This window comes from Pseudophryne corroboree, chromosome 1 (assembly GCF_028390025.1).
Source record: "Pseudophryne corroboree isolate aPseCor3 chromosome 1, aPseCor3.hap2, whole genome shotgun sequence".
Taxonomy (NCBI): domain Eukaryota; kingdom Metazoa; phylum Chordata; class Amphibia; order Anura; family Myobatrachidae; genus Pseudophryne; species Pseudophryne corroboree.
Window position 1 is genome coordinate 20,059,643 of NC_086444.1, and position 27,614 is coordinate 20,087,256.

General features: G+C 51.9%; 1 protein-coding gene across 1 annotated transcript in view; it reads right to left on the minus strand.

The window, feature by feature from the left end:
- The window catches only part of LOC135050122 (PHD finger protein 24-like), a 119,118-nt gene extending 92,248 nt beyond the window's left edge, over positions 1 to 26,870 (minus strand). Inside the window, exon 1 of the mRNA XM_063956335.1 lies at positions 26,087 to 26,870. The gene's annotated coding sequence lies outside the window, so the exon portion shown is untranslated. The remainder of the gene's footprint in view (positions 1 to 26,086) is intronic.
- Positions 26,871 to 27,614: the final 744 nt, after the last annotated feature.

Genomic DNA, 27,614 nt, shown 5'->3' on the forward strand with positions numbered 1-27,614 from the left:
CAGAGTCTCACAGGTGGCTGTGCTCTAGAGTAACTGTGTATAGGGGCATGCTGCTGTGTGCTGCGCTGTACTGGCTGTGCTGTGTCCAGACTCACAGGTGGCTGCGCTCTATAGTGACTGTGTATAGGGGCACGCTGCTGTGTGCTGCGCTGTACTGGCAGTGCTATGTCCAGACTCACAGGTGGCTGTGCTCTATAGTGACTGTGTATAGGGGCACGCTGTTGTGTGCTGCGCTGTACTTTGCTGTACTGGCTGTGCTATGTCCAGACTTACAGGTGGCTCTGCTCTGTAGTGACTGTGTATGGGGGCAAGCTGCTGTGTGCTGCACTGTACTGGCTGTGCTGTGTCCAGAGTCTCACAGGTGGCTGTGCTCTATAGTGACTGTGTATTGGGGACACGCTGCTGTGTGCTGCGCTGTACTGGCTGTGCTGTGTCCAGAGTCTCACAGGTGGCTGTGCTCTGTAGTGACTGTGTATGGGGGCACGCTGCTGTGTTCTGCGCTGTACTGGCTGTGCTGTGTCCAGAGTCTCACAGGTGGCTGTGCTCTAGAGTGACTGTGTATAGGGGCATGCTGCTGTGTGCTGCGCTGTACTGGCTGTGCTGTGTCCAGAGTCTCACAGGTGGCTGTGCTCTATAGTGACTGTGTATAGGGGCATGCTGCTGTGTGCTGCGCTGTACTCTACTGTACTGACTGTGCTATGTCCAGACTCACAGGTGGCTGTGCTCTATAGTGACTGTGTATGGGGCACGTGCTGTGTGCTGCGCTGTACTGGCTGTGCTGTGTACAGAGTCTCCCAGGTGGCTGTGCTCTGTAGTGACTGTGTATAGGGGCACGCTGCTGTGTGCTGCGCTGTACTGGCTGTACTGTGTCTACAGTCTCACAGGTGGCTGTGCTCTGTAGTGACTGTGTATGGGGGCACGCTGCTGTGTGCTGCGCTGTACTGGCTGTGCTGTGTTCAGAGTCTCACAGGTGGCTGTGATCTATAGTGACTGTGTATAGGGGCACGCTGCTGTGTGCTGCGCTGTACTCTGCTGTACTGGCTGTGCTGTGTCCAAAGTCTCACAGGTGGCTGTGCTCTGTAGTTACTGTGTATGGGGGCACGCTGCTGTGAGCTGCGCTGTACTGGCTGTGCTGTGTCCAGAGTCTCACAGGTGGCTGTGCTCTGTAGTGACTGTGTCTGGGGGCACGCTGCTGTGTGATGCGCTGTACTGGCTGTGCTATGTCCAGACTCACAGGTGGCTGTGCTCTATAGTGACTGTGTATGGGGGCACGCTGCTGTGTGCTGCGCTGTACTGGCTGTGCTGTGTCCAGACTCACATGTGGCTGTGCTCTGTAGTGACTGTGTATGGGGGGCACGCTGCTGTATGCTGCGCTGTACTGGCTGTGCTGTGTCCACAGTCTCACAGGTGGCTGTGCTCTGTAGTGACTGTGTATGGGGGCACGCTGCTGTGTGCTGCGCTGTACTGGCTGTGCTGTGTCCAGAGTCTCACAGGTGGCTGTGCTCTAGAGTGACTGTGTATGGTGGCACGCTGCTGTGTGATGCGCTGTACTGGCTGTGCTGTGTCCAGAGTCTCACAGGTGGCTGTGCTCTGTAGTGACTGTGTATGGGGGCACGCTGCTGTGTGATGCGCTGTACTGGCTGTGCTGTGTACAGAGTCTCCCAGGTGGCTGTGCTCTGTAGTGACTGTGTATAGGGGCACGCTGCTGTGTGCTGCGCTGTACTGGCTGTACTGTGTCTACAGTCTCACAGGTGGCTGTGCTCTGTAGTGACTGTGTATGGGGGCACGCTGCTGTGTGCTGCGCTGTACTGGCTGTGCTGTGTTCAGAGTCTCACAGGTGGCTGTGATCTATAGTGACTGTGTATAGGGGCACGCTGCTGTGTGCTGCGCTGTACTCTGCTGTACTGGCTGTGCTGTGTCCAAAGTCTCACAGGTGGCTGTGCTCTGTAGTGACTGTGTATGGGGGCACGCTGCTGTGAGCTGCGCTGTACTGGCTGTGCTGTGTCCAGAGTCTCACAGGTGGCTGTGCTCTGTAGTGACTGTGTCTGGGGGCACGCTGCTGTGTGATGCGCTGTACTGGCTGTGCTATGTCCAGACTCACAGGTGGCTGTGCTCTATAGTGACTGTGTATGGGGGCACGCTGCTGTGTGCTGCGCTGTACTGGCTGTGCTGTGTCCAGACTCACATGTGGCTGTGCTCTGTAGTGACTGTGTATGGGGGCACGCTGCTGTATGCTGCGCTGTACTGGCTGTGCTGTGTCCACAGTCTCACAGGTGGCTGTGCTCTGTAGTGACTGTGTATGGGGGCACGCTGCTGTGTGCTGCGCTGTACTGGCTGTGCTGTGTCCAGAGTCTCACAGGTGGCTGTGCTCTAGAGTGACTGTGTATGGTGGCACGCTGCTGTGTGATGCGCTGTACTGGCTGTGCTGTGTCCAGAGTCTCACAGGTGGCTGTGCTCTGTAGTGACTGTGTATGGGGGCACGCTGCTGTGTGATGCGCTGTACTGGCTGTGCTGTGTCCAGAGTCTCACAGGTGGCTGTGCTCTAGAGTGACTGTGTATGGTGGCACGCTGCTGTGTGATGCGCTGTACTGGCTGTGCTGTGTCCAGAGTCTCACAGGTGGCTGTGCTCTATAGTGACTGTGTATGGGGGCACGCTGCTGTGTGCTGCACTGTACTGGCTGTGCTGTGTCCAGAGTCTCACAGGTGGCTGTGCTCTGTAGTGACTGTGTATGGGGGCACGCTGCTGTGTGCTGCGCTGTACTGGCTGTGCTGTGTCCAGAGTCTCACAGGTGGCTGTGCTCTATAGTGTCTGTGTATGGGGGCACGCTGCTGTGTGCTGCACTGTACTGGCTGTGCTGTGTCCAGAGTCTCACAGGTGGATGTGCTCTGTAGTGACTGTGTATGGGGGCACGCTGCTGTGTGCTGCGCTGTACTGGCTGTGCTGTGTCCAGAGTCTCACAGGTGGCTGTGATCTATAGTGACTGTGTATAGGGGCATGCTGCTGTGTACTGCGCTGTTCTCTGCTGTACTCACAGGTGGCTGTGCTCTGTAGTGACTGTGTATGGGGGCACGCTGCTGAGTGCTGTGCTGTACTGGCTGTGCTGTGTCCAGAGTCTCACAGGTGGCTGTGATCTATAGTGACTGTGTATAGGGGCATGCTGCTGTGTACTGCGCTGTTCTCTGCTGTACTCACAGGTGGCTGTGCTCTATAGTGACTGTGTATAGGGGCACACTGCTGTAAATTACACTGTTTGGAGCGCTTTACCCTAGTGCACTTTGTTCATGTGCATCTATAAGCCTAGTGATCCACGCAGTTTGAACCGAGCTGTAAGAAAAAAAAACAGAATAAAAAATAAAAAATAAATAAATAAATAAATAAATATATATATATATATATATATATATATATATATATAGATAGCAATAGAGGCGGCACTCTCTGGACTTGTAACCACAAAAAGACACTGTACCACCACATACTGTACGTGGTGGTACAGTGTGTTTTTGTGGTTACAAGTCCAGAGAGTGCCGCCTCGATTGCTATCTATATCAATACCTGTCGAGGAGGGCACAGTGGCTGTTGCTATTTGCTGCTTTGAGTGCCGGGGACTGTTGCATTATATATATATATATATACATATATATATATATATATCTCTCTTCTACTGTCCGGATATGCTGTCTTGAAAAAGGTTACAGTAAGCTAACCGAACTTACCATGTTTATGCACTGATGATGTGAGTAATAAAATTCCTTATGGAGCTGTTTGCATGAAAAAGTCCCCGGTGAGTGCACTTTTATTATAGAAAGTATATTGGATACTGCTCAACAGAAATGAGGAGTACTGGGTGAGCACCCCAGGCGGCTGCTATGATATTCTATGATATTAGTGTGTGTGCCAACCCTATTGATGGAATATATATATACACTGCTCAAAAAAATAAAGGGAACACTAAAATAACACATCCTAGATCTGAATGAATGAAATATCTCCTATATATTTGCCTTAAACTGTGACTCTGTGCTCGTAACGCTGGGCGGAGTCACAGAGCTGGCGGAGTCAACTGCATCTGCTGCAGGGAGCTACCCCATACCCAGTGCCAGCAGCAGTCACTAGCTGCCGGCTGCTGTGCCTGTCCTCCCCCCCAATCACCTGTGACAGCGGGCTGTGTGCTGTGCAGTGCAGGTTCCGAAAAGGGGCCGGAGCTACGGCGTCATGAGGGGGCGGAGCTACACGGAATAGAGGGGCGGAGCTACACGGGACCAGACAGCTGAACAGTGGTGGAATCAGCATTGCAGTGACGGCCAGCCAGACTTGGTAAGTGGAGGGTGAGAGAGAAATGTGTGTGTGTGTGTGTGTGTGTGTGTGTGAGTGTGTGTGTGTGTATATATAGTGGGGGGGGGGATGTGTGTGTGTGTATATAGTGGGGGGGGGGTGTGGGTACGTGGGTGTGTGTGTGTGTGTGTGTGTGTGTATATAGTGGGGGGGTGTGTGTGTGTGTGTATATGGTGGGGTGTGTGTGTGTGTGTGTGTGTGTGTGTGTGTGTGTGTATATATGGTGGGGTGTGTGTGTTTGCATATATGTGTGAATTGTGTGTGTGTGAGGTATGTCTGTGTGTGCGCACTTTATGGACGCCACTGCTGGGGGGGCCATTACATGCATGGACGCTACTAATATAGGGGGGCATTACGTATAAGGACGCTACTACTATAGGGGGGGCATTACGTATAAGGACGCTACTACTATAGGGGGGCATTACGTATAAGGACGCTACTACTATAGGGGGGCATTACGTATAAGGACGCTACTACTATGGGGGGGCATTACGTATAAGGACGCTACTACTATGGGGGGGCATTACGTATAAGGACGCTACTACTATAGGGGGGGCATTACGTATAAGGACGCTACTACTATAGGGGGGCATTACGTATAAGGACGCTACTACTATAGGGGGGCATTACGTATAAGGACGCTACTACTATAGGGGGGGCATTACGTATAAGGACGCTACTACTATAGGGGGGGGCATTACGTATAAGGACGCTACTACTATAGGGGGGCATTACGTATAAGGACGCTACTACTATAGGGGAGCATTACGTATAAGGACGCTACTACTATAGGGGGGCATTACGTATAAGGACGCTACTACTATGGGGGGGCATTACGTATAAGGACGCTACTACTATGGGGGGGGCATTACGTATAAGGACGCTACTACTATGGGGGGGCATTACGTATAAGGACGCTACTACTATAGGGGGGCATTACGTATAAGGACGCTACTACTATAGGGGGGCATTACGTATAAGGACGCTACTACTATGGGGGGCATTACGTATAAGGACGCTACTACTATAGGGGGGCATTACGTATAAGGACGCTACTACTATGGGGGGGGCATTACGTATAAGGACGCTACTACTATAGGGGGGCATTACGTATAAGGACGCTACTACTATGGGGGGGCATTACGTATAAGGACGCTACTACTATGGGGGGGCATTACGTATAAGGACGCTACTACTATGGGGGGGCATTACGTATAAGGACGCTACTACTATGGGGGGGCATTACGTATAAGGACGCTACTACTATAAGGGGGGCATTACGTATAAGGACGCTACTACTATGGGGGGGCATTACGTATAAGGACGCTACTACTATAGGGGGACATTACGTATAAGGAGGCTACTAATACTGGGGGGCATTACATATAAGGACGCTACTACTGGGGGGGCATTATGTATAAGGACTCTATTACTTCTGGGGGGCATTATGTATAAGGACGGTGCTACTACTACTGGGAGGGCATTACATGTAAGGATGCTACTACTACTGGGGGGGCATTATGTATAAGGATGCTACTACTACAGGGGTGGCATTACATATAAGGACGCTACTATTACTGTTGGGGGGCATTACATATAACTGCTACTACTACTAGGGGGGCATTATGTATAAGGACACTACTACTATTGGGGGGGCATTATGTATTAGGACGCTACTACTACTGGGGGGGCATTATGTATAAGGATGCTACTACTACTGGGGGGGCATTATGTATAAGGATGCTACTACTACTGGGGGGGCATTATGTATAAGGACGCTACTATTACTGTTGGGGAGCATTACATATAACTGCTACTACTACTGGGGGGGCATTATGTATAAGGACACTACTACTATTGGGGGGGCATTACGTATATGGACGCTACTACTACGGGTGGGGCATTACGTATAAGGACGCTACTACTACGGGTGGGGCATTACGTATAAGATGAATAAGATTGTGCTACATTGTGGCGTAATTTTAAATGGGGGTACTATTGTGTGGCCATGCCCCTTAGTTGTGAGACCACACCACTTTTCCCGATGCACAACAAAGGAATATGGGAGGGCGCAAAATTCATAGTTTGCAGGGGGGTGCTGAACACCCTAGCACCGGCCCTGGCCACCAGTAGCAAAAGTACACCACGGCCACTGACACTATCTGCAGGGAGGGGAACAGCGCTGATATGGAGGGTACTTGCAGGCAGCGTGTCGCCGCCCGCAGCTCCTCTCCCACCTACACACCATACCTGCCGCCTGACACCCACACCCCAGGGAGAGGGCGCTAGCTCAGGCACCGCTAGATCAGCATCTGCAGCATACAGACAAGGGCTGCCATGCTCAGCGGCAAGCGGTGCGGAGCATGTGCAGCGGGACAGCGCCAGGACGGGACACGCACTAATCAACATTGCTGCTGGGCCGGAGCTCCCTCCGTCTGCAGCCTAAGGACGCGCGCCGCACCTCTCCAGGGAAACACCATGCCTGCCCGCCCACAGGGCTCCGGACGCTTACCTATGCTCCGCGATCACAGCAGCTGACGCTGCCATGCAGGATGGAGGAATGACGCCCGTCAGACGGGGCGGACAGTGTGCGGCGGGAACGGGGCCTGGAAGGAATGCTGACCACGACCCATTGCTGCTGGGTCTGAGCTCCCTCCCTCTGCAGTCACCATCTCACAGCAGCAGCCTGGAGGTTAGTGGCCACCACGACCCGCACATCCTTACCTCACACATACCTCACACATACCTCACACATACCTCACACATACCTCACATATACCTCACATACCTCACACATGAGAGCAAAGGTACACACACTGTGACATCACACCTGTAGCCCACCCCTATATCTGCTAAGTACCCCCCGTCACTATGCCCTGTCACCCTCATCCTGCTCTCTAACTGCCTGTCTGTGTACTGGCCTTCACCCCTCTCACACCATCACCAACCCTCACTAACTACCACAGAGACTATGTGCACTGATATCTGCCCCTCCACCACCTGCAGCGCCCCTGGACCCCTCCCCATCCCCCGCAAACCCCCGCACCTGCCCCTCCACCACCCGTGGCACCCCCACCCACTGCGCCTTCGGACCCCCTACCCCACCCGCAGTGTCTTCCAAACCCCTCCCCCATCTGCAGCAGCCCCTCCCCCATCCGCCACACCCCGCATCTGGCTCTCCCCCGCCCGCTGCACTTTTGGATCCCCTACCCCACCCACGCAGCAGGCCCTTCCCAATCTGCATCGCCTACACCATTCGCAACAGCACCGCACCCGCCACTCCCCCACCCACGTTACCCCCGCATCCACCCCTCCCCCACCCACCGCGCCCCCTGGACACCTCCCCCATCCACTGCACACCCGCACCCACCCCTTCCCCATCTGCAGCGCCTTCGGAACCCCTCCTCCATCCGCAACAGCCCTGCAGCTGCCATCCCCCACCTGCGACACCCCTGCTCCTACCCCACCCACAGCGCCTTCATACCCCCTCCCCCATCCGCGGTCCCCACTCCCCAAACCCCTTCCTGTTGCAAGGGACTACGCCCCCTTTACCATCGGACGCCCTATCATTGTGCAATATTCAAACACTAACAAAACTAGGAATGCAGGTAATACTCCATATATTGAACCCCAGAAAGGCGTGCAGGGGTTAAGGGGGCGTAGCCCCTTCCGACGGCGTGAAGAGCGCCCGTAGGGCGCGATGAAGCACCTAGTATATATATACACACACACACACACACACACACACACACACACACACACACACTAGTTTTACGGACCCAGCATATACTGGGTCACCTCAGTCCCCACCCCCGTGATTGGCTCCGCCCAGTTCTGGAAACCCCCCCATGCAAATCCTGCGTTTGCCACTGGAACCCCCAGGAAGCCTCAGTGATATGTTTGCGCTATAAAAACAATTGGTTCACCATTCTGGAGCCGATACCCCGACAGCTGGGATGCCGAATGAGAACACACCACAGCGCTGGAAAGCTAAGCCGCGGGTGGGGGGGGGGGGGGGTTAGGTTTAGGCTGCAGGAGGAGGGTTATGGTAAGGCTGCACCCCGGGAAGGGGGGTTAGGTTTAGGCTTCGGGGAGGAAGGGTTAGGCACACCGACTATACGCAGTAACGAGGAACATCGTAGGGTAGACCTATGGCTACGCAGAGTGGACACGGCAGTAGTGACGCTGGCGCCATGTTTCAATATGTACAGTACACGGTTGCGGCTGAGTTTTTGTTGCCACTCCCACGTTACTTCCTCCACGTGGTCCCTTCCTGTCAATCTGCGAGAAAATGTGCAGTGCGAGCGACGGCAGCTTGGCGTGCGCGCAGTGCAATCGTGGCACATGCTCAGTCTGCCGATATAATGGCACCGTTGCGCGAACATCAGCCACTGCGTACACACATGAGGCGGAGAAGCACAAAGGCAGGGTATATTACACACAGACAGCACATTCGGCAAAAGCGGTTAGGAGAAGAATAAAGGTTCTTTTTCTACAGGCCTCCTATCACCCGCTGACGCTCTGCCATAAATCCTTCAATCCGCTACTCTCTGACGGAAGATGTGACAGTTCTGCATTATTCTCCGCTGGGATTAGGACTGAGTGACGTTACCGGCAGCGCACTAATCTGAAGTATATTGCATGCTGAAACACAGAACCTACACTGCCACAAATCACACAAAATGCTTATTTAATAATACGTTGTAAACAGCCTAAGTACACTGTATCCATAGCAGCTTATTAAGTGTACAGTGAGCTTTCATTAGTCTGCACTGCAACATGTAATACCAGCCTTCCGAGGGCCGCGGCAATGGCCTCTGCAACACGCTATATAAATAGGAAGAGCTTAAGGCACCAGAAAAGTCCCAGTTACCAGAACGCCACCAGACCCCTTCAACGCGGACAGGATCCTCAACCGCCCAATCAGGCGTCACTGACAATTTCACAATCATTTAGAATTCCCTCTGCGCCACAGGTCCTGCAAACGCTGCAAGGCTCCCACAGTCCGCTGGTCACACTGGGCTTAGCGGAACCCAGGGACTTTGCGGAAGAGCAATTCTCCTTCAAGGAGGACCTACCGTATTTCTTGTGGAATACAGACTGTTCCCATGGACTGAAACTGAATACAACATATTACTTTCTTCTCTGCCTTGTTCATTTTGTTGACGAAAGTCGACGACAAGTTTATTTCAGGACTAAAATTAGACTAAAATGAAAACGTAGATCCACGGACTGAATCATGACTAAAACGAAGCGAAAAAAACAAAAAAGACTAAAATGTGACTTTAAACCAACTACAATTGTAAGTAAGTGACTAGGACTACAACTAAATTGAAAATCCTTGTCAAAATGAACAGTGCTCCTCTGACTAGAAAGGGTCCAATCAGTGAGGAGACTAATATGCTAATCAGCATGACTAATATGCTAATCAGCATGACTAATATGCAAATCCCTCACTGAGCAACACCATTATTTACTTATCACCAGCAATTTATATAGCGCAGCACTACAGGGAATACTTTATTCACATCAGTCCATTACCACATGTACACTTACTGTACACATATACACCAGGGTTCATTTATTTTTGTCAGAAGCCTAATAAAATGGTCATTAATGCTGGTTAGTTACTGTAGTTATATTTATTTTACATGTTGCATTTAGCCAACCACCTCTAACCAGCCGATACCGTACATCACCTCCAACCAGCCAATATCGTACACCACCATCAACCAGCAGATACCATACATCACCTCCAACCAGCCGATACCGTACACCACCTCCAACCAGCCGATACCGTACACCACCTCCAACCAGCCAATACCGTACACCACCCCCAACCAGCCGATATTATACACCACTTCCAACCATCCGACATCATACACCACCTCCAACCAGCCAATACCGTACACCACCTCCAACCAGCCGATCTTATACACCACCTCCAACCAGCCAATACCGTACACCACCTCCAATCAGCCAATACCGTACCCCACCTCCAACCAGCCAATACCGTACACCACCTCCAATCAGCCGATACCGTACACCACCTCCAATCAGCCGATACCGTACACCACCTCCAACCAGCCGATCTTATACACCACCTCCAACCATCCGACATCATACACCACCTCCAACCAGCCAATACCGTACACCACCTCCAATCAGCCAATACCGTACCCCACCTCCAACTAGCCAATACCGTACACCACCTCCAACCAGCCGATATCATACACCACCTCCAACTAGCAGGTATCGTACACCACCTCCAACCAGCCAATGCCATACAACACCTCCAACCAGCCAATACCGTACCCCACCTCCAACTAGCCAAAACCGTACACCACCTCCAATCAGCCGATATCATACACCACCTCCAACTAGCAGGTATCGTACACCACCTCCAACCAGCCGATATTATACACCACCTCCAACCAGCCGATATCATACACCACCTCCAACCAGCCAATACCGTACACCACCTCCAACCAGCCAATAGCGTACACCACCTCCAACCAGCTGATATTATATACCACCTCCAACCAGCCGATATCATACACCACCCCCAACCAGCCAATACCGTACACCACCTCCAACCAGCCGATATTATACACCACCTCCAACCAGCCAATACCGTACACCACCTCCAACCAGCCAATACTGTACACCACCTCCAACCAGCCGATATTATACACCACCTCCAACCAGCCAATACCGTACACCACCTCCAATCAGCCAATACCGTACCCCACCTCCAACCAGCCAATACCATACACCACCTCCAATCAGCCGATATCATACACCACCTCCAACTAGCAGATATCGTACACCACCTCCAACCAGCCAATACCGTACAACACCTCCAACCAGCCAATACCGTACACCACCTCCAACCAGCCGATATTATACACCACCTCCAACCAGCCGATATCATACACCACCCCCAACCAGCCAATTCCGTACACCACCTCCAACCAGCCGATATTATACACCACCTCCAACCAGCCAATACCGTACACCACCTCCAACCAGCCAATACCGTACACCACCTCCAACCAGCCGATATTATACACCACCTCCAACCAGCCGATATCATACACCACCCTCAACCAGCCAATACCGTACACCACCTCCAACCAGCCAATACCGTACACCACCTCCAACCAGCCAATACCGTACACCACCTCCAACCAGCCAATATCGTACACCACCTCCAACCAGCCAATATTATACACCACCTCCAACCAGCCAATACCGTACACCACCTCCAACCAACCGATACCGTACACCACCTCCAAGCAGCCGATACCGTATACCACCTCCAAGCAGCCGATATTATACACCAACTCCAACCAGCAGATATCATACACCACTTCCAACCAGCCGATACCGTACACCACCTCCAACCAGCCGATATTATACACCACCTCCAACCAGCCGATACCGTACACCACCTCCAACCAGTCAATACCGTACACCACCTCCAACCAGCCGATATCATACACCACCCCCAACCAGCCAATACCGTACACCACCTCCAACCAGCCAATACCGTACACCACCTCCAACCAGCCGATATTATATACCACCTCCAACCAGCCGATATCATACACCACCCCCAACCAGCCAATACCGTACACCACCTCCAACCAGCCGATATTATACACCACCTCCAACCAGCCAATACCGTTCACCACCTCCAACCAGCCAATACTGTACACCACCTCCAACCAGCCGATATTATACACCACCTCCAACCAGCCAATACCGTACACCACCTCCAATCAGCCAATACTGTACCCCACCTCCAACCAGCCAATACCATACACCACCTCCAATCAGCCGATATCATACACCACCTCCAACTAGCAGATATCGTACACCACCTCCAACCAGCCAATACCGTACAACACCTCCAACCAGCCAATACCGTACACCACCTCCAACCAGCCGATATTATACACCACCTCCAACCAGCCGATATCATACACCACCCCCAACCAGCCAATTCCGTACACCACCTCCAACCAGCCGATATTATACACCACCTCCAACCAGCCAATACCGTACACCACCTCCAACCAGCCAATACCGTACACCACCTCCAACCAGCCGATATTATACACCACCTCCAACCAGCCGATATCATACACCACCCTCAACCAGCCAATACCGTACACCACCTCCAACCAGCCAATACCGTACACCACCTCCAACCAGCCAATACCGTACACCACCTCCAACCAACCAATATCGTACACCACCTCCAACCAGCCAATATTATACACAACCTCCAACCAGCCAATACCGTACACCACCTCCAACCAACCGATACCGTACACCACCTCCAAGCAGCCGATACCGTACACCACCTCCAAGCAGCCGATATTATACACCAACTCCAACCAGCAGATATCATACACCACCTCCAACCAGCCGATACCGTACACCACCTCCAACCAGCCGATATTATACACCACCTCCAACCAGCCGATACCGTACACCACCTCCAACCAGTCAATACCGTACACCACCTCCAACCAACCGATATCATACACCACCCCCAACCAGCCAATACCGTACACCACCTCCAACCAGCCAATACCGTACACCACCTCCAACCAGCCAATACGTACACCACCTCCAACCAGCCAATACCGTACACCACCTCCAACCAGCCAATACCGTACACCACCTCCAACCAGTCAATACCGTACACCACCTCCATCCAGCCGATATCATACACCACCTCCAACCAGCCAATACCGTACACCACCTCCATCCAGCCGATACCGTACACCACTTCCAACCAGCCGATACCGTACACCACCTCCAACCAGCCGATATTATACACCACCTCCAACCAGCCGATACCGTACACCACCTCCAACCAGTCAATACCGTACACCACCTCCAACCAGCCGATATCATACACCACCCCCAACCAGCCAATACCGTACACCACCTCCAACCAGCCAATACCGTACACCACCTCCAACCAGCCAATACCGTACACCACCTCCAACCAGCCAATACCGTACACCACCTCCAACCAGCCAATACCGTACACCACCTCCATCCAGCCGATATCATACACCACCTCCAACCAGCCAATACCGTACACCACCTCCAACCAGCCGATACCGTACACCACCTCCAACCAGCCAATACCGTACACCACCTCCAACCAGCCGATACCATACAAGTCATTTTGTTTCCATGTTTCACATGAACTGCACAACTTTCCAAATAATAAAAACAATTAGCACAAGCAAATCAAAACACTTAGACAAACACTTTCAGCCTAGTGCAGATTACTCCAAAATCAGGAGAAAAGCCAACGTGGGGATCCCCTTAATGTCAGGCTCACCAGCGCTAAGCTTGGGTGGAACCATAGATGGGAGAGTTGCAGTGTTATGGGCTCCCCACCATGGTTCCAACAAGTCTCAGGCCTGGTTTCCCTAGTGGCTCGGGTTCATGCGGCTCCCCCAGCTCGGTATGGCAAGTCCTAGCGGCAAGTTGTTCTGGTGGGGATATTTTCATTATTTCAGTGATCGCAAACAGTTCTGATGATTTTTTTTTTTTTTGGGGGGGGGGGGGTGCAGATGTTACATCGTGCAGCATGGTTTTGACCATTAGAGAAAGATTTTGCTTATGCAATCCATGTTGAATCAGACCCCAAGTCCTCTACGGCTCTCAGTGTATGGCCTTGCAGTAAGACTGTAGGACTTCATCTCTTTCTCTCTATCTCTCTCTCGCTGATCCTGTCCCAGTCACTGTGTTCCCCTGAGGACCGAGAGACTCAGCAGAGCTCAGACGTCACATCCTATAACTGCCCCTCGATGGCGGGACAAGAGAGAGACAGCCGTAGCCCTGTAACATTACTATACAGAACTACAGAAAGCTCTTACTGTATATCTCATAATGGATTAAACCACAAACCAAGCACGATCTTTAGCTTCCCAGGCCCCGGACTGACATTTGGGACATCTATGGGGGTAATTCAGAGTTAATCGTAGCAGCAAATTTGTTAGCAGTTGGGCAAACTCATGTGCACTGCAGGTGGGGCAGATGTAATATGTGCAGAGAGAGTTAGATTTGGGTGGGTTATATTGTTTCTGTGCAGGGTAAATACTGGCTGCTTTATTTTTACAATGCAATTTAGATTTCAGTTTAAACACACCCCACCCAAATCTTACTCTCCCTGCACATGTTACATCTGCCCCCCCCCCTCCCCGCACTGCACAAGGTTTTGCCCATCTGCTAACAAATTTGCTGCTACGATCAGGTCTGAATTAGGCCTAATCTTCCTTGTACCATAATGTACATATGTAAAACCTATTTGTGTGAGATTACAGCAGCTACCAGCATAACACATCCACTGACCAGATCCAAATGATGCATCTGCAGCATCTGCTGTGACTGGGAGACCATTGCCTGGGGCTCAGCTGCTTGTGCGATGCAGAAGGGGGAACGCTGAGCGCTCCTCAGAAACCGTTTACATGAATCCAGCGGGGAGGCAGCTCCCTGGGGCGTCTCAGCTAATGTCAGCGCTCCGTGAACTGGGTCGGCAGCAGACACATGCTCTTCTCTTAGTCAGCCAGTGATCCTATCTAGAGCCCTGGGAAGATGAATTCCAGTTTTATGTGATGGAGCCAGAAATCAAACCAGCGAAACAGGGCAGAAGGCCCTTTATGCCCAAATGTTAATTGCAGACTCTTAGTTGTCAACATTTGATAAAGGCTCACGGGGACGATTAGCTGCTGAGCAAGTGGATCCAAGTGCATTACTATACATTATGCCTGAGTGAGTTATGTGCTCATCAGATCTGATGTTCAGTCTGCTTTCCACATGTTGGGCCGGATTCAGAGCTGGAAGCACTGCCAATGTCGGGCGTTGTGGAGCGAGTGTTTGCTATTGCGCATACATCTAAGTTGCACTGCGCATGCGTCCCGATTGTGTCCGTACAGAGGACTTAGGGTCTGACTCAGCATGGATTGCAAAAGCAAATTCTCTAATGGGCTAAACTGTGCTGCACTGCAGGTGGGGCAGATGTAACATGTGCAGAGAGAGTTAGACTCGGGCGGGGTGTGTTCAAACTGAAATCTAAATTGCAGTGTAAAAATAAGGCAGCCAGTATTTACCCTGCACAGAAACACTACAAACCACCCACATCTAACTCTCTCTGCACATGTTACATCTGCCCCACTTGCAGTGCACATGGTTTTGCCCATCTACTAACAAGTTTGCTGCTACGATCAGCTCTGAATTACCCCCAATGTACTTTAGACTTAGTTGTGATCAGCTCATTCACAACCTCAGTCAGTGCTGTCTCTGTGGAGTGTTGGGAATGAAAGCCTGACTGACGTGGGTCCAATAAGTTGTGTGAGTGAGTAAGTCCCCCCTTCCTCTTACATTACCCTAGTCTGGTACCCTGTCTGCATTTGCTTCTCCTCTCCTCTTTCCCATACTGCTGGCACTGACTGTACAGTGCAGTGTAGCCAGACTCCACCCTCCCTCTTGGACTCCGCCCTCTGTCTAGGACTCCAGCCTCTCTCTCGGACTCCAGCCTCTCTCTCGGGCTCCACCCTCCCTCTCCTTTTAAATTTCTACAACTCACAGTACACTCCTGCACCTCTGCTGTAAGTAAAGGCTGGTGGGGGAGGGCCCTGAGAGAGTGGGGCCCCGCAGGGCTGTCTTAACAGCATTTCTGCTGCGGGGTACACTGGGCTCCACAAGGATTAACATCGGGGTGTAGAGTAGGATCTTGATCAGAGGCATTAACAGGCTCAAAGCTTTGACTGTTTCCAAGATGCACAGCGCCGCCTCCTCTATAACCCCGCCTCCGTGCACAGGAGCTCAGTTTGTAAGTTGGTGCCAAACCTGGACATGCGCTGTACAGGACCGGTGCATGAGCAAATGCTGAACATCGGTACTTTGCGGCATGCGCTGCACTAGCGTCGGTACCTGAATCAGGCCCAATGGCTTTTTTTTGTTATTATTGTCTAAACCCTCCCCTTCGTGCATAACCCTAATGCACCCCCCCATGCATAACCCTAACCCTTCCCTTCCACAGCCTAACACTAACCCTTCCCTTCCACAGCCTAACCCTAACCCTCCCATTCCACAGCCTAACCCTAACCCTTCCCTTCCACAGCCTAACCCTAACACTTCCCTTCCACAGCCTAACGCTAACCCTCCCATTCCACAGCCTAACCCTAACCCTTCCCTTCCACAGCCTAACCCTAACCCTTCCCTTCCACAGCCTAACCCTAACACTTCCCTTCCACAGCCTAACGCTAACCCTCACGCAAGTGCCGAACCCTAAACCTAACTCCAACCCTCCCCCTCATGCCTAACCCAAACCCTCCCCTTCCACAACCTAACCCTAACCCTCCCCCAGGTGCCTAACACTAACCCTCCCCTTCCACAGCCTAACCCTAACCCTCCCCCAGGAGCCTAACACTAACCCTCCCCTTCCGCAGCTTAACCCTTTCCCAAGTATCTAATCCTAACCCTCTCCTTCCACAGCCTAACCCTTACCCAAGTGCCTAACCCTAACCCTCTCCTTCCACAGCCTAACCCTAGCCTTCCCCCAAGTGCCTAACCCTAACCCTTCCCCAAGTGCCTAACCCTAACCCTCCCCTTCCTCATGCCTAACCCTAACCCTGCCCTTCCACAGCCTAACCCTTCTCTGAGTGCCTAACCCTAACCCTCCCCTTCCACAGCCTAACCCTAACCCTCCCCCAGGTGCCTAACACTAACCCTCCCCTTCCACAGCCTAACCCTTTCCCAAGTACCTAATCCTAACCCTCTCCTTCCACAGCCTAACCCTTTCCCAAGTACCTAATCCTAACCCTCTCCTTCCACAGCCTAACCCTTTCCCAAGTACCTAATCCTAACCCTCTCCTTCCACAGCCTAACCCTTACCCAAGTGCCTAACTCTCTCTTTCCACAGCCTAACCCTAGCCTTCCCCCAAGTGCCTAACCCTAACCCTTCCCCAAGTGCCTAACCCTAACCCTCCCCTTCCTCATGCCTAACCCTAACCCTGCCCTTCCACAGCCTAACCCTTCTCTGAGTGCCTAACCCTAACCCTCCCCTTCCACAGCATAACCCTAAACCAGGGGTGGGGAACCTTTTTTCTACCAAGGGCCATTTGGATATTTATAAAATCCTTCGGGGGCCATACAAAAATTATCAACTTAAAAATGAGCCTGCCCCCAGTAGATATGGCCCCAGTAGCTATGCCCCCAGTAGATATGCCCCCAGTCAGTAGTTATGCCCCCAGTAGATATACCCTCAGTCAGTTGTTATGCCCCAGTAGATATGCCCCCAGTAAGTATGCCCCCAGTCACTTGTTATGCCCCATTAGATATGCCACTAGTCAGTTGTTATGCCCCATTAGATGTGCCCCCTAGTAGCGACGCTAACACACACACATTAAAAGAAAAAAAAACACAATACTCACCAGCCCCGCTCCTGCTTCCGGACCGTTGCCCTCTGCCTGGCCGCTCGCTCCTCAGAATTATGGGACAGAAGTCATGACATCTCTCCCATAACACCACACAGCAGCACATGCAAACTGCCAGGGCTGAAAGCCGGAGCTCAGGAGTGAGCTCCTGCCTCTGGATGCTACTGAGGGTAAGAAGCCAGGCGCCCACTAGTGGGCGCCCGGCTAGGTGAGCCTGACCGGGCCGGATCAAGTGGCTCTGCGGGCCTTATACGGCCCTCGGGCCTGAGGTTCCCCACCCCTGCCCTAAACCTAACTCCTAACCCTCAAAATCATGAAAACTCTCATTTGAATGTTGACTTTTTAAATATGTAGACATTTTAACCCTGTCAACCAAAGTCACTGTCAACCAAATACCTGTGGACCCAAAGTCCCTGCCGACCTTTTCAGCCTGTTGACCTACTGTATTCACTGGTTGCTGCCGTCACTCTACCAGTACTGTAGTTCGACGATGTTTCAAATGATTCCAAATCAAAAGGGATCATGTTTATTATGGGTTCCTATCAATGTAGGGACAGTACTGCTGGATACCTGGGACCACTGTTTATCACTATATATAAGAAGGGGGCCGGTAGGTAATTAGATTGCCTTTCCTCACCTGCGCTGATGGTGAGAGGTTTCATCAGCGGGATTCATATGGTTTTTGGCATCATTCCAGCCTTCCTGTTAATGAAACACACGCATCACTCGTGTGTCAGGAGGTGACAACACAACACTTGGAGGAGGGAAAACAATCTCTCGGTGCACTGATCATATCTCTACCCTCAGCCCCTGGGGATACAGGTGCAATGATCCAGCCTCAGAAACGTGGCGTATTGTCAATTCTCTCATTATCTGGCACAACGGAACTTATTCTACAGAGGAGCAGACTGGATGTAGACCCCATTCATGGTCATGACATGGTTACAGAAGTAACATCTTTCCCTGCTCAGTAACCATCATCGAGCAGACTCTATAGCAATCCACAATTATTATTCAGCTCATTAATGTAGCATCTTATGGATCACTCCCATATACCGTCTGCAGAACTACCAATTATTCCCTTACCAACAGGAGTACACTAATGAGCCCTCAATCACGACAGCATATCCACCCACCGCTCAATGTATGTCTTCACATGCCACAAATAAACAATATCTAAACGTTATACAGAAATAGGGGCAGCACGTAAAGACAGAGCAATTCCATGCCCCTACCCAACTGGTTGTGCCATCTAGTACTACTACCCCACATGTTGGGCCCAAGCGATCTCCAGGACGCCCCATCTACACATGATAGATGCAGCAATTTTGGGTACTGAGAGGATCTTTATTAAAATTCCAAAAATTCTCCAGGCCCCAGTAATAGCGAGGTCTTAGGTCTGCGTTCTCCGGAGTAACCACCAGCCACAGAACGAATGCCTCCATTGTGTTTAGGCGTCCTTGTTAGTGCCTAAGTGGGTTACTGTGTTATACAGAAATATTATCTCATATACATTATATTCCGAGACGCTGGATGGCTGCAAAGAAACCAGCATATATCCGCCCTCTCGCTGAGATGTGCACAGCACAGTATACTGTATACAGTATACAGGTTCATCCATGCTTTACATTTTTTTTTTGCTTGCAACATGTACATTCACTTTAAGATTTCAATAATGCTTAAAACGCTCTAATACAGCGGGTACAGCTCTCAGTTGCTAAAACACGCTCACAAGCACACACCATGGGGGTCATTCTGAGTTAATCGCTCGCTAGCTAGTTTTAGCAGCCGTGCAAACGCTATGCCGCCGCCCACGGGGGAGGGTATTTTAGCTTAGCAGAAGTGCGAACGCCTGTGCAGCCGAGCTCTGCAAAAACAGTTTGTGCAGTTTCTGAGTAGCTCTGAACTAACTCAGCGCTTGCGATCACTTCAGCCTATTCGTGTCCGGATGTGACGTCATACACCCGCCCAGCGAACGCCCAGCCACGCCTGTGTTTTTTCAGACACGCCTGCGTTTTTGCAAACACTCCCTGAAAACGGTCAGTTGACACCCAGTAACGCCCTCTTCCTGTCTTGCGGCCGTCAGTGCGAAGAAAATCTTCGCTAGAACCTGAGTACAACCACAAAGAGCTTTGTACCCGTACGTTGCGCGTGTGCATTGCGGGGCATACGCATGCGCATAAATGCTGTTTTTTCACCTGATCGCTGCGCTGCGAAAATTGGCAGCGAGCGATCAACTCGGAATGATCCCCCCATATACTAATGTACAACAAATGAAGCACCAATCAGATTCAGGGATGAACTTGTAAGCAGCCAATCAGAAGCCGCTAACCAGTGCTGGCATCACCATTATCATCAGAGTTCATTTGTGCCAACCCTCAGGTTGACGCGGCGTTTGCAGGTGTATACACGTCTCTCTGCCAGACTGCAAGTAGTCACGTTATTGTGCCCCTTACCCTACGGTGGGCCACCCCCATCCCTCCACCGTCCTGCCTCTCCAGTGTCAGGCCCACTCTCTCTAGTCACACCACACCTGGGTAACACATTTTATACCCTGCATTCTAGTTTAAATCAATTTTCCACCGGCCCCACAATGCCTGGCTAGTCTGATATCACCATGATCCAAATGATACCAAATAATGTATTCATCCTGACATCAGTAATAGAATGCAGAGCTAGATTTTCGCTGAATGATACAAATCTTAACATACTATGGAGCAAATTTAAAAATTTGGTGCGTATGATAAGTGGTGCTCCAGCCAATCAGATCCTAACTGTCGTGTGTTTAAAAAATGACAGTTGGAAGCTGATTGGCTGGAACACCATTCATCATACGTAACAAGTTTGAAAACTCATTGCGTATGATGAAACGCGTTGGAAAATCAGCCCCTTTGTGACATCATTGGAGACTCCGTCTCATGCCCTCTGTAAATGTGGATGTAGGTGTTAGATCAAACCTCCAAGACTGGGTCCCTAAAAACCAACTTCTTATACTGGAAATGTGTCCTATAAATGGAAGATTGATAGACGTCATGGAGCCATTGGAGGGACAGATGATCCTTAATGATAAATCTCATGAAACGTCGTCTTGCAGGAATATAGAGAGCAGCAGGTACGGTTCCATAGCTAATCAGCACAACTACAGTGTACGGATATTACAGGTCACCACAAGTATTATACAGTAATAAATTCCCATTTTACATTACTCCTTATTGTTACAGGCAAGACGTTGTCTCAGGTGATCACTATAGACAGGTGTGTTTTACTTTCTACAAGCCGCAACCGTGAATCACGTGACACCCGTGACATCACTAGTCACCAAATACTGTATACGGTTATATTCTACCGGACAGTCTACTTGTATTCATGCCACTGGTGTAGCCCTGTAAGAGGTGTCTTGGCTGGGCTCGGTATGCTCTACACAGCGCTGATGTTCCTATATAAGGGGAGATGTAGCAAGCCTTATAGAGAGAGATAAAGAGGAGAAATTGCCCAAATCTCTCAATCAGCCTCTGTCATTTCATAGCTGGTGCAAGATAAAGGGCAGAAGCCTGTCCCCTTTATTTCTCTCCAAAGCTTGATACATCCCGTTATAGTGTTGTTTGTTCTTCAGACAATGTATAATCCCACGACAAGGAGTATTACTGCCCGGAACCTGCATTCTGCATCATGTGCACAAGTCATACAGAGCTCTCTCTCTCTCTCTCTCTCTCTCTCTCTCTCCCTCCCTCACTGTCTCTCTCATCCCCCTTTCTCTCACTCCCTCTCTCTCCCTCCCTCACTGTCTCTCTCACCTCCCTTTCTCTCACTCCCTCCCTCCCCGTCTCTCTCATCCCTCTTTATCTCTTCTCTCTCTCCCATACCCCTGTCTCTCTTCTCTCTCTCCTCCTCTCTCTCTTCTCTCCCCTCTCTTCTCTTTTTCTCTCTCCGCTGTCTCTATTTCTCTCTCTTCCTCTCTGTCTCATCCTCTTTCTCTCTCTCTCTCTCTCTCTCGCTGTCAGTCTCATCCCCCTTTCTCTCTTCTCTCTCCCCTCTCTCTCTCATCCCCCTTTCTCTCTTCTCTCTCCCCCCTCTGTCTCTCTCATCCCCCTTTCTCCCTTCTCTCTCCCCCCTCTGTCTCTCTCATCCCCCCTCTGTCTCTCGCATCCCTCTTTCTCTCTTCTCTCTCCCCGTGTCTCTCTCATACCCCTTTCTCTCTTCTCTCTCCCTCCCTCTCTGTCTCTCACCCCCCTTTCTCTCATTCCCTCTCTCTCCCTCCCTCTGTTTCTCATCCCTCTTTATCTCTTCTCACTCTCCCCTGTCTCTCTCATACCCCTTTCTCTCTTCTCTCTCTCTCCTCCTCTCTCTCTTCTCTCCCCTCTCTTCTCTCTCTACCCCATCTCTCTTTTTCTCTCTCCGCTGTCTGAATTTCTCTCTCTCCCTCTATGTCTCTCTCATCCTCTCTCTCTCTCGCTGTCAGTCTCATCCCCCTTTCTCTCTTATCTCTCCCCTCTCTGTCTCTCTCATACCCCTTTCTCTCTTCTCTCCCCCTCTTTCTCTTCTCTCCCCTCTCTTCTCTCTCTACCCCATCTCTCTCTTTCTCTCTCTCTCTCACTCACCTCTTACTTCCTCTCTTTTTCCCTCTCTCCCCCTTCTTTCTTTCTCACTCACTCACCTCTCCCTCTCATTCTCTGTCTCTCTTTCTTTCCCCTATCCCCCTTCGTTCTCTCACTCACCTACCCCTCTCTCTTTCCCACCTTTCACTCTTTCTCTCTCCCCCTCTCTTTAACTCTCTCCCCCCTCTCTCTATTTCACTCTTTTTCTCCTTCTCTTACTCCCTCTCTCCCCTCTCTTTCTCCCTTTCTCTCTGTCTCTTTATGTCTCTTTCTCCCTTTATCTCTGTCTCTTTATGTCTCTCTCTCCCTTTCTCTCTGTCTTTCTGTCTCTCTCCCTTTCTCTCTGTCTTTCTGTCTCTCTCTCCATTTCTCTCTGTCTCTGTCTTTCTCTGTCTCTTTACAGTTTGTCTCTCTCTCCCTTTCTCTGTCTCTTTATGTCTGTCTGTCTCTCTCTCACTCTCTCTCCCTTTCTCTCTCTCTCTCTCTCTCTCTCTCTCTCTCTCTCTCTCTCTCTCTCTCTCTCTCTCTCTCTCTCTCCCCCCTTTATCTCCCTTTCTCTCTGTCTCTCTCTCCCTTTCTTTCTTTCTATCTCTCACAAACCTTACAAGAAGGGTTGAGCAAAGTGGCAAAAAATTCTGAAAATTCAGAACCAAACATTATTCAATAGTTTTAGAATAGGATGAAATGAGTAAAAGTTACTTTAAGCAGTAAATTCAGTCAATCTATATACAGTATCTATGTCATATAGACTGCAAGCTCTTCTGGTGAGGGACACCCTGGTTACAGTTTGCTGCATTTCCAGTTTACATTACAGCACAGCACTGTATGCTGATGCTATGTAGATATCCATATTAGAATAGGGAATTCTGCAGGTAGCCAGGATCATCCTGTAGAGCGGACACTCTGATTAGACTACAAGACATTCCTAGCACAACTGCCACTTCCACTGTCTCCTCTAGGCAGGGCAGAGTGAGGCTCCTCCAGAAGGGGTACATATAATGTCTAAATATAAAATATAGAGATTTCCCCCTATCAAATCCCGAGCCCCTGTTATGGAGCCACCATATACAGGATTACAGTACAATACATATAACATAATAACAGCGCATGGGAAGCCAGGGTCATGTTTTCTGACATAAGGGCTGGAAATATCTTTATCATCACCTGCCGCCAATGGTGTCTCAGGAAATCCATCACTATTCTGCCCTCACATCCCAGAGCCAGGCTGTAACCCTGCTGCAGCACAGACAGTACCTATACTCATCAGCATCAACCCAAACAGCTGTGCCCCTCTCCCTGGTCCAGCATCAACCCAAACAGCTGTGCCCCTCTCCCTGGTCCAGCATCAACACAAACAGCTGTGCCCCCTCCCTGGTCCAGCATCAACACAAACAGCTGTGCCCCCTCCCTGGTCCAGCATCAACCCAAACAGCTGTGCCCCCTCCCTGGTCCAGCATCAACACAAACAGCTGTGCCCCCCTCCCTGGTCCAGCATCAACACAAACAGCTGTGCCCCCCTCCCTGGTCCAGCATCAACACAAACAGCTGTGCCCCCTCCCTGGTCCAGCATCAACACAAACAGCTGTGCCCCCTCCCTGGTCCAGCATCAACACAAACAGCTGTGCCCCCCCCCCCCCCCCCTGGTCCCTCCTGCACAGCGCTGGGTACCAGACCGGAGGGTGGACTGTAGCAAGTGCTGCTGATACAGTAAGTACTGTTCTCTCACTTCCAGGGAAACAATAGGTGGACAGATCACTTACCCCTGACACTAGGACACAGAGGTGAGGGTACCTCCTCAGCATCCCTCCCCCACATGCAGCAGATAAAGGACCTGGATGGTCCCATAACTCCTGAAGTGCCTGATATAACATTTGCACAGGAGCTGTAGGCTGGGGACAGACGCACATAACCCAATATATGTAAATAAATATATGTATCACTTTGTAGCAGGGGATTCTGTACTCAAACTTCAGAGGAATTTGGAGAGGGGCAGAAGGGGGTTCAGTAGGGGGGGTGCAGGGTTAGGTGGGGGGGTGCAGAAGGGGGTTCATTAGGGAGGGTGCAGTGTTTGGGATGGGGGGCGTAGAAGGGGGTTCAGTAGGGAGGGTGCAGGGTTAGGGGGGGTGTAGAAGGGGGTTCAGTGGGGAGGGTGCAGGGTTAGGGGGGGTGTAGAAGGGGGTTCAGTAGGGAGGGCGCAGGGTTAGGGGGCGTAGAAGGGGGTTCAGTAGGGAGGGTGCAGGGTTAGGGGGGGTGTAGAAGGGGGTTCAGTAGGGAGGGTGCAGGGTTGGGGGGTGTAGAAGGGGGTTCAGTAGGGAGGGTGCAGGGTTAGGGGGTGTAGAAGGGGGTTCAGTAGGGAGGGTGCAGGGTTGGGGGGTGCAGAAGGGGGTTCAGTAGGGAGGGTGCAGGGTTGGGGGTGTAGAAGGGGGTTCAGTAGGGAGGGTGCAGGGTTAGGGGGGGTGTAGAAGGGGGTTCAGTAGGGAGGGTGCAGGGTTAGGGGGGGTGTAGAAGGGGGTTCAGTAGGGAGGGCGCAGGGTTAGGGGGCGTAGAAGGGGGTTCAGTAGGGAGGGTGCAGGGTTAGGGGGGGTGTAGAAGGGGGTTCAGTAGGGAGGGTGCAGGGTTGGGGGGTGTAGAAGGGGGTTCAGTAGGGAGGGTGCAGGGTTAGGGGGTGTAGAAGGGGGTTCAGTAGGGAGGGTGCAGGGTTGGGGGGTGCAGAAGGGGGTTCAGTAGGGAGGGTGCAGGGTTGGGGGTGTAGAAGGGGGTTCAGTAGGGAGGGTGCAGGGTTGGGGGTGTAGAAGGGGGTTCAGTAGGGTGGGTGCAGTGTTGGGGGGTGTAGAAGGGGGTTCAGTAGGGTGGGTGCAGTGTTGGGGGGTGTAGAAGGGGGTTCAGTAGGGTGGGTGCAGTGTTGGGGGGTGTAGAAGGGGGTTCAGTAGGGAGGGTGCAGGGTTGGGGGGTGTAGAAGGGGGATCAGTGGGGAGGGTGCAGGGTTGGGGTGTGTAGAAGGGGGTTCAGTAGGGAGGGTGCAGTGTTGGGGGGTGTAGAAGGGGGTTCAGTAGGGAGGGTGCAGGGTTAGGGGGTGTAGAAGGGGGTTCATTAGGGAGGGTGCAGGGTTGGGGGGTGTAGAAGGGGGTTCAGTAGGGAGGGTGCAGGGTTAGGGGGTGTAGAAGGGGGTTCAGTAGGGAGGGTGCAGTGTTGGGGGGTGTATAAGGGGGTTCAGTAGGGAGGGTGCAGGGTTGGGGGGGAGGGCAGAAGGGGGTTCAGTAGGGAGGGCGCAGGGTTAGGGGGTGTAGAAGGGGGATCAGTAGGGAGGGTGCAGGGTTGGGGGGTGTAGAAGGGGGTTCAGTAAGGAGGGTGCAGTGTTGGGGGGTGTAGAAGGGGGTTCAGTAGGGTGGGTGCAGGGTTAGGGGGTGTAGAAGTGGGTTCAGTAGGGAGGGTGCAGGGTTAGGGGGGTGTAGAAGGGGGTTCTGTAGGGAGGGTGCAGTGTTGGGGGGTGTAGAAGGGGGTTCAGTAGGGAGGGTGCAGTGTTGGGGGGTGTAGAAGGGGGTCCAGTAGGGAGGGTGCAGGGTTGGGGGGGAGGGCAGAAGGAGGTTCAGTAGGGATGGTGCAGTTTTGGGTGTGGGGGAGGGCAAAAGGGGGTTCAGTAGGGAGGGTGCAGGGTTGGGGTGGTGGGGGGTGATGCCACTTACCCTCTTGAGTTGACTTGACAGAAGGACCCAGCAGTGTCTAGTTAATCCAGTTTGTCTTCCTCAGTGCCATGGGCTTGTCCCTCCAGTGTCCCCAGCCCTCAGTCCATCCTCCCTGGTGGCCCTGACAGCGCTCTCTCCTCAGGTGCAGGGTGTGGGCAGGCAGTGGGGGGAGCAGTCAGCCCTCAGGTGCAGGGTGTGGGCAGGTAGTGGGGGGACCAGTCAGCCCTCAGGTGCAGGGTGTGGGGGAGCAGTCAGCCCTCAGGTGCAGGGTGTGGGCAGGCAGTGAGGGGAGCAGTCAGCCCTCAGGTGCAGGGTGTGGGGGGAGCAGTCAGCCCTCAGGTGCAGTGTGTGGGCAGGCAGTAAATAGGGAGTTATTGGGGGTGTATGGTCCCTGGGATGGAGGCTGCTGGCCGGGCTCTGCTGCTAGCCGCTGCAGCCTCTCCTATGCATTGCAGAACCTTCTCCTCATGTAACCAGCTCAGCCCCAGGGGTCTGCACAGCACTCAGCGGATGCACAGCGCCCCCTCCTCGTGTGGAAGGGTTAACCTGGCTGACGTTAGATGGAAGGTACCAATAATATCCCCCAGTCTCTCCCCACCTCTTCCAGTCAGTGCCCGGGCCCCTCCTATCTTCCTCCAGCCTCTGCTCTCCTGCCTACCTCCGCTGCTGCTGTGTGAGATGCTGCTGCTGCAGCGCCCCCATCATCCCTCTGCTAACCGGGTCACACAAAGAGGGGGGCCCGGCTGCTGCTGCTGCTGCCGCCCTTGTGTGTATGGGAGCTGCATGCATTCATAGCTGCTCCTCATTCACCCGGATGCTCAGCCTGTGTCAGAATGCAATGGGGGTTACTGTATGTGCATGCCCCCAGGTGCTGGAAGATACTGTATATGGAACAGGCAGCAGAATAGTGGGACCTCACATATATATATATATATATATATATATATATATATATATATATATATACACATACACACACACACACACACACACACACACACACACACACAGTTGCAGTATATAGTGTGTGTGGGTCTGTGTATAGAGTGGGGGCTGCCCCTGTGTGGGACAGTCACTGCAGTTGGTGCCTCTGGATGTGTGACTGGTGTCAGTATGGGGAGTCTGCTGTCTGCCAGGGGAATCACCTGTTACCTGCAGGATCAGAAACAGATCAGATAGTCACATCTAGTCCCTGGGTGCAGGAAGACCCCCTCCTCTGCTCATGCCCCGTCACTGCCAGGTTGGGGTATCTCAGCTCCCCCCCCAATGTTACTTTCTGCCCCACCCCCCTGATCTCCTCTCAGGCTTACTCCTGCAGGCTGCTCCCCTCTGGAAAGGTTAATTGTTAATCACAAAATAATTATCTACATTCAGTCTATTACCCAACCAGCTACAGCTACCCAACCAGCCTAGAACCATCCTTCTCATACACGCTGCCTTATGTCTTCTTCCAGCCTAGAACCATCCTTCTCATACACACTGCCTTATATCTTCTTCCAGCCTAGAACCATCCTTCTCATACGCACTG